The sequence below is a fragment of the Lepidochelys olivacea genome (assembly GCF_965140295.1).
Source record: "Lepidochelys olivacea isolate rLepOli2 genome assembly, chromosome: 24".
In the NCBI taxonomy this organism is placed as follows: Eukaryota; Metazoa; Chordata; order Testudines; family Cheloniidae; genus Lepidochelys; species Lepidochelys olivacea.
In genome coordinates, this window is record NC_140434.1 from 15,990,925 (window position 1) to 15,997,306 (window position 6,382).

At 46.5% G+C, this 6,382-nt stretch overlaps 1 long non-coding RNA gene across 1 annotated transcript; it reads left to right on the forward strand.

Moving 5' to 3' along the window:
• Positions 1-2,410: 2,410 nt before the first annotated feature.
• On the forward strand, positions 2,411-6,141 carry LOC311512669. The gene is made up of 5 exons (XR_014709522.1): positions 2,411-2,434; positions 3,011-3,067; positions 4,168-4,191; positions 4,642-4,680; positions 6,090-6,141. It is a non-coding gene; the product is annotated as an uncharacterized lncRNA (long non-coding RNA).
• Positions 6,142-6,382: the final 241 nt, after the last annotated feature.

Here is a 6,382-nt window from a genome sequence, read left to right on the forward strand (position 1 = left end):
GTTCACCTCCCTCTCCCACGGTACCAGGGGTAAGAATGAGGCATGCCAGAAGAGGCTTTCTGATATCATTCGGAAAGCATTTCTGCTGGGAGCTACGTCAGAGGGTCCCCATATGAACTCATATTTGGGAGGCTTATATGAGATTGCCAGGGTTGATGGGAGGTTGTCCTTTCCACAATTCCTTTGGGCACTCATGAAATATCTTGCAAAAGGGTCTTTGACATCAGCCACATTGCACTGCACCTGGGAGATATGCCAAGACTTTTGGGATACCTGTCCATCCCCACTGGGCGCCTCATGTGAATTTCCCAGGGCTTCATGGGAGGATGATGTCTTCTGCTACAAGTCCATTGGACAGAAACAAAGTGCCCCACAGTTCCTTTGAGCACCCACTAAATGTCTCCCAAGAGATCCTTCCGAAATCACACGGAATGCACTGCTCTTGGCTACGGTCCTAGGAACTCAGGGTAAATGGTGCCGTATCAGGGATACCTTGGCTGACTCCTTTGCTATTAATTTTGCTTCATGTCACGTGAGTGGAAATAACATGTGGCTTGGGTGCTGCAGAACAAAAGAGGATACCCAGGTATCTATGAATGAGACATACTTCGGTGGGAGGGGATCTAAGCATAGTATAAGAGTTAAAATACTAGATTAGTACCGAGGAGATATTATCTATGTTGATAGCATTGAAGAGGTCAGTAGTGGAATACTGGGCCTTTTAGGAGATATGACTGGGCGGCCTATTCCTCTGTTCCAGCCCCAGGGAGGGACATCAGGGTAGACTGGCCTATCAGTCTGATCTGGTGTGACTATTCTGAAGTTCTTAGATGGTACAACCTCTGCTACCCTTGTGGGGGGTGGAACAGTGTGCATTCCTAACGTCTCTAGAAAAACAACCAATTCTGGTCAGTGATGAGTATCAGCAGTTATCTCTCCTCTCGAACTACAGCCGTGGAGTGTCGGAGCTTTACCAAGGATTCTCTCTTGGTTTCCACCAGTGGAGGAGAATGATGCCGTGGCCGATCCCTAGTTCATGTAAATTTGTCGTAGTGTCATAGGAATCAACGGGGCCAGGTTCCCACTGGTGTAAATTGTCCAGAGAAGCACTGGAATCATTACGCCACATCCCCAGATGCTATAAATTGTCCATGGCCCACTGGGTCGAAGGAATATCCATTTGAGCCCTATAGCTGTTACACAATAAACATAATAAACATTCCCCATCTTGCAGAACTTCGGTAACAACAACATCCAGAATGGGGGCATCGGCAACAAGAACGTAAGTACCAGAGAATACCTCTCCATGCCATGTAGCTTCACACACATCAGTGAATGGACCCCGTTTCAGCTAGTTGGATGTCTGGTAACGTTTGCCTTCGAGGAGCATTGGCTGCATTTGCCCATGTTGCAAAAGCAGCATGGAAAGTCATCCCACTCCGCCAGGCTTATGAAAATTTCCAGAGGTTTATAGCAGGTTCGCCTCCCTCTCCCCAGTACCCGGGGTAATAATGAGGCATACCAGAAGAGGCTTTTTGATGTCACTCAGAAGGCACTTCTGTTGGGAGCTACCTCCAAGGGTCCCCAGGTGAACACATATTTGGGAGGTTTATATGAGATTGCAAGGGTTGATGGGAGGTTGTCCTCTGCACAATTCCTTTGGGCACCCATGAAATATCTTGCAAAAGGGTCTTTGACATCAGCCGCATTGCACTGCACCTGGGAGATATCCCAAGAGTTTTGGGATACAAGCCCATCCCCACTGGGAGCCTCATGAGAATTTCCCATGGCTTCTTGGGAGGATGATCTCTTCTGCTACAAGTCCACTGAACAGGCACAAAGTGTCCACCAGTTCCTTTGGGTACCCACTAATTCTCTCCAAAGAGATCTTTCCGAAATCACACCGAATGCACTGCTCTTGGCAACAGTCCTAGGAACTCAGGGTAAATTGTGTCCGATCAAGGGTAGCTTGGCTGACTCCCTTGCTATTAGATTAATTTTGCCTTATGTCATCTGAGTGGGAATAATATGTGGCTTGTTTCCTGAAGAACAAAAGAGGAGAGACAGATATCTAAGAAACGTACTAAGCATAGCATAAGAGTTAAAGTGCTAGATTTATTATCTAAATTTAAATTTATCTAAAGATAATATATCTTTTAAATTTATTAGATTTAGAATATATATTATCTATGTCTACAGCATTGATGGGGTCTGCACTGGAATACTTGGTATTTTGGGAGATATGATTGAGGGGCCCATTCCTCTGTTCCAGCCCGGGGAGGGTCATCAGGGTAGATTGGCTATTGGTCCGATCTGGTGTGGCTACTCTGAAGTTACTCGCTAGTACACCCTCTGCTACCCTTGTGAGGGGTTAAACACTGTGCATTCCTAACTTCTCTTTCTGTTGTAGGAAAACGACCAATTCTGGGCAGTGGTGAGTATCAGCAGTTATCTGTCCTATCGGACTGTCATGCTTTGCCTCAACACTATTCTGTATCGCTGCTCATTAACAGCCCAACGCTTTGCTTGCAAAACTCTCTATGCAACTGCCATTCCGTCCCCTTTTATCCCATCAGTCCAGCCATGGATAACAAATTTGTAGCCTTGGAACGTCAGAGCTTTACCAAGGATTCTCTCTTGGTTTCCATTAGTGGGTGAGAATGATGCTGGGGGAAATCCCCAGTTCATGTAAATTTGCCCTAGTTTCATAGGAATCAACGGGGCCAGGTTCCCACCGGTGTATTTTGTCCAGAGAAGGACTGGAATCAATACGCCACATCCCCAGATGCTATCAGTTGACCACAGCCCAGTGGGTCGATGGAATATACATTGGAGCCCTATAGGTTTTACATCTGATGAATTGGGTTCTAGCCCATGAAAGCTTATGCCCAAAGAAACTGCTTGGTCTCTAAGGTGCCGCAAGTACTCCTCTTTTTGCAGATACAGACTAACATGGCTACTACTTAGAAATCTGTCACAATAAACATAATAAACTTTCCCCATCTTGCAGAAATCCGGTAGCGTGAACACCGGCAACATCCACGGCGGCAGCTTTAACGACAACAGCGTAAGTAACAGAGATTACCTCTCCATGCTCTGTAGCTTCACACACATCAGTGAATGGACCCCGTTTCAGCTAGTTGGATGTCTGGTAACGTTTGCCTTCGAGGAGCATTGGCTGCATTTGCCCATGTTGCAAAAGCAGCATGGAAAGTCATCCCACTCCACCAGGCTTATGAAAATTTCCAGAGGCTTATAGCAGGTTCGCCTCCCTCTCCCCAGTACCCGGGGTAATAATGAGGCATACCAGAAGAGGCTTTTTGATGTCACTCAGAAGGCACTTCTGTTGGGAGCTACCTCCAAGGGTCCCCAGGTGAACACATATTTGGGAGGTTTATATGAGATTGCAAGGGTTGATGGGAGGTTGTCCTCTCCACAATTTCTTTCGGCACCCATGAAATGTCTTGCAAGAGGGTCTTTGACATCACCCACAACGCATTGCATATGGGAGATAAGATAAAAAGAAGAGTTTTGGGATAAAAGCCCCATCTCCATATGGAGCCACATGAGAATTTCCCATGGCTTCATGGGAGGATGATGTCTTCTACTACAAGTCCACTGAACAGGCACAAAGTGTCCACCAGTTCCTTTGGGTACCCACTAATTCTCTCCCAAGAGATCTTTCCGAAATCACACCGAATGCACTGCTCTTGGCAACAGTCCTAGGAACTCAGGGTAAATGGTGCCCTATCAGGGATACCTTGGCTGACTCCTTTGCTATTAATTTTGCTTCATGTCACCTGAGTGGAAATAACATGTGGCTTGGTTGCTGCAGAACAAAAGAGGATACCCAGGTATCTATGAATGAGACATACTTTGGTGGGAGGGGATCTAAGCATAGCATAAGAGTTAAAATACTAGATTAGTACCGAGGAGATATTATCTATGTTGATAGCATTGAAGAGGTCAGCACTGGAATACAGGGCCTTTTAGGAGATATGATTGAGGGGCCCATTCCTCTGTTCCAGCCCGGGGAGGGACATTAGGGTAGATTGGCCTATTGGTCTGATCTGGTGCGGCTATTCTGAAGTTACTCACTGTACAACCTCTTCTACCCTTGTCGGGGGGTTGAACAGTGTGCATTCCTAACTTCTCTTTCTGTTGTAGAAAAACAACGAATTCTTTTCAATGGTGAGTATCAGCAGTTATCTGTCCTATCGGACTATCTTGCTTTGCCTCAATACTATTCTGTATCGCTGCTCACTAACAGCCCAACCTTTTACTGGCAAAGCTCTCTACGCAACTGCCACCCTGAACCCTTTTATTCCATCAGTCCAGCCTTGTATAACAAATTTACAGCCTTGAAATGTAGGAGTTTGACCAAAGATTCTCTCTTGGTTTCCATTAGTGGGTGAGAAGGATGTTGGGGGAGAACCCCAATTCATGTAAATTTGCCAAAGTTACATAGGAATCAATGGGACCAAGCTCCCACTGGTGTAAATTGCCTAGAGAAGCACTGGAATCAATACACAACATCCCGAGATGCTATACATTCTCCATGGCCCACTGGGTCGATGGAATATCCGTTGCAGCCCTATTGGTGTTAAACAATAAACATAATAAACATTCCCCATCTTGCAGGGTAATGGAAACTTCGGAGGCAACAGCAAAAGCAACAACGTGAGTACCAGAGATTACCTGTCTGTGCTCTGTAGCTTCACACACATCAGTGAATGGACCCCGTTTCAGCTAGTTGGATGTCTGGTAACGTTTGCCTTCGAGGAGCACTGGCTGCATTTGGCAGAAAGTCCTCCCACTCCACAGCCCTTAAGAACATCTCCAGAGGCTTATAGCAGGTTCACCTCCCTCTCCCACGGTACCAGGGGTAAGAATGAGGCATGCCAGAAGAGGCTTTCTGATATCACTTGGAAGGCATTTCTGCTGGGATCTATGTCAGAGGGTCCCCATATGAACTCACATTTGGGAGGCTGATATGAGATTGCCAGGGTTGATGGGAGGTTGTCCTTTCCACAATTCCTTTGCGCAGCCATAAAATATCTTGCAAAAGGGTCTTTGACATCAGCCACATTGCACTGCACCTGGGAGATATGCCAAGACTTTTGGGATACCTGTCCACCCCACAGGGCGCCTCATGTGAATTTCCCAGGGCTTCATGGGAGGATGATGTTTTCTGCTACAAGTCCATTGGACAGAAACGAAGTGCCCCACAGTTCCTTTGAGCACCCACTAAATGTCTCCCAAGAGATCCTTCCGAAATCACACGGAATGCACTGCTCTTGGCTACAGTCCTAGGAACTCAGGGTAAATGGTGCCCTATCAGGGATACCTTGGCTGACTCCTTTGCTATTAATTTTGCTTCATGTCACCTGAGTGGAAATAACATGTGGCTTGGTTGCTGCAGAACAAAAGAGGATACCCAGGTATCTATGAATGAGACATACTTTGGTGGGAGGGGATCTAAGCATAGCATAAGAGTTAAAATACTAGATTAGTACCGAGGAGATATTATCTATGTTGATAGCATTGAAGAGGTCAGTAGTGGAATACAGGGCCTTTCAGGAGATATGACTGGGGGGCCTATTCCTCTGTTCCAGCCCCAGGGAGGGACATCAGGGTAGACTGGCCTATCGGTCTGATCTGGTGTGGCTATTCTGAAGTTCTTAGATGGTACAACCTCTGCTACCCTTGTGGGGGGTGGAACAGTGTGCATTCCTAACGTCTCTAGAAAAACAACCAATTCTGGTCAGTGAGGAGTATCAGCAGTTATCTCTCCTCTCGAACTACAGCCTTGGAGTGTCAGAGCTTTACCAAGGATTCTCTTTTGGTTTCCACCAGTGGATGAGAATGATGCCGTGGCCGATCCCTAGTTCATGTAAATTTGTCATAGTGTCATAGGAATCAACGGGGCCAGGTTCCCACTGGTGTAAATTGTCTAGAGAAGCACTGGAATCATTACTCCACATCCCCAGATGCTATAAATTGTCCATGGCCCACTGGGTCGAAGGAATATCCATTTGATCCCTATAGCTGTTACACAATAAACATAATAAACATTCCCCATCTTGCAGAACTTCGGTAACAACAACATCCAGAATGGGGGCATCGGCAACAAGAACGTAAGTACCAGAGAATACCTCTCCATGCCATGTAGCTTCACACACATCAGTGAATGGACCCCGTTTCAGCTAGTTGGATGTCTGGTAACGTTTGCCTTCGAGGAGCATTGGCTGCATTTGCCCATGTTGCAAAAGCAGCATGGAAAGTCATCCCACTCCGCCAGGCTTATGAAAATTTCCAGAGGCTTATAGCAGGTTCGCCTCCCTCTCCCCAGTACCCGGGGTAATAATGAGGCATACCAGAA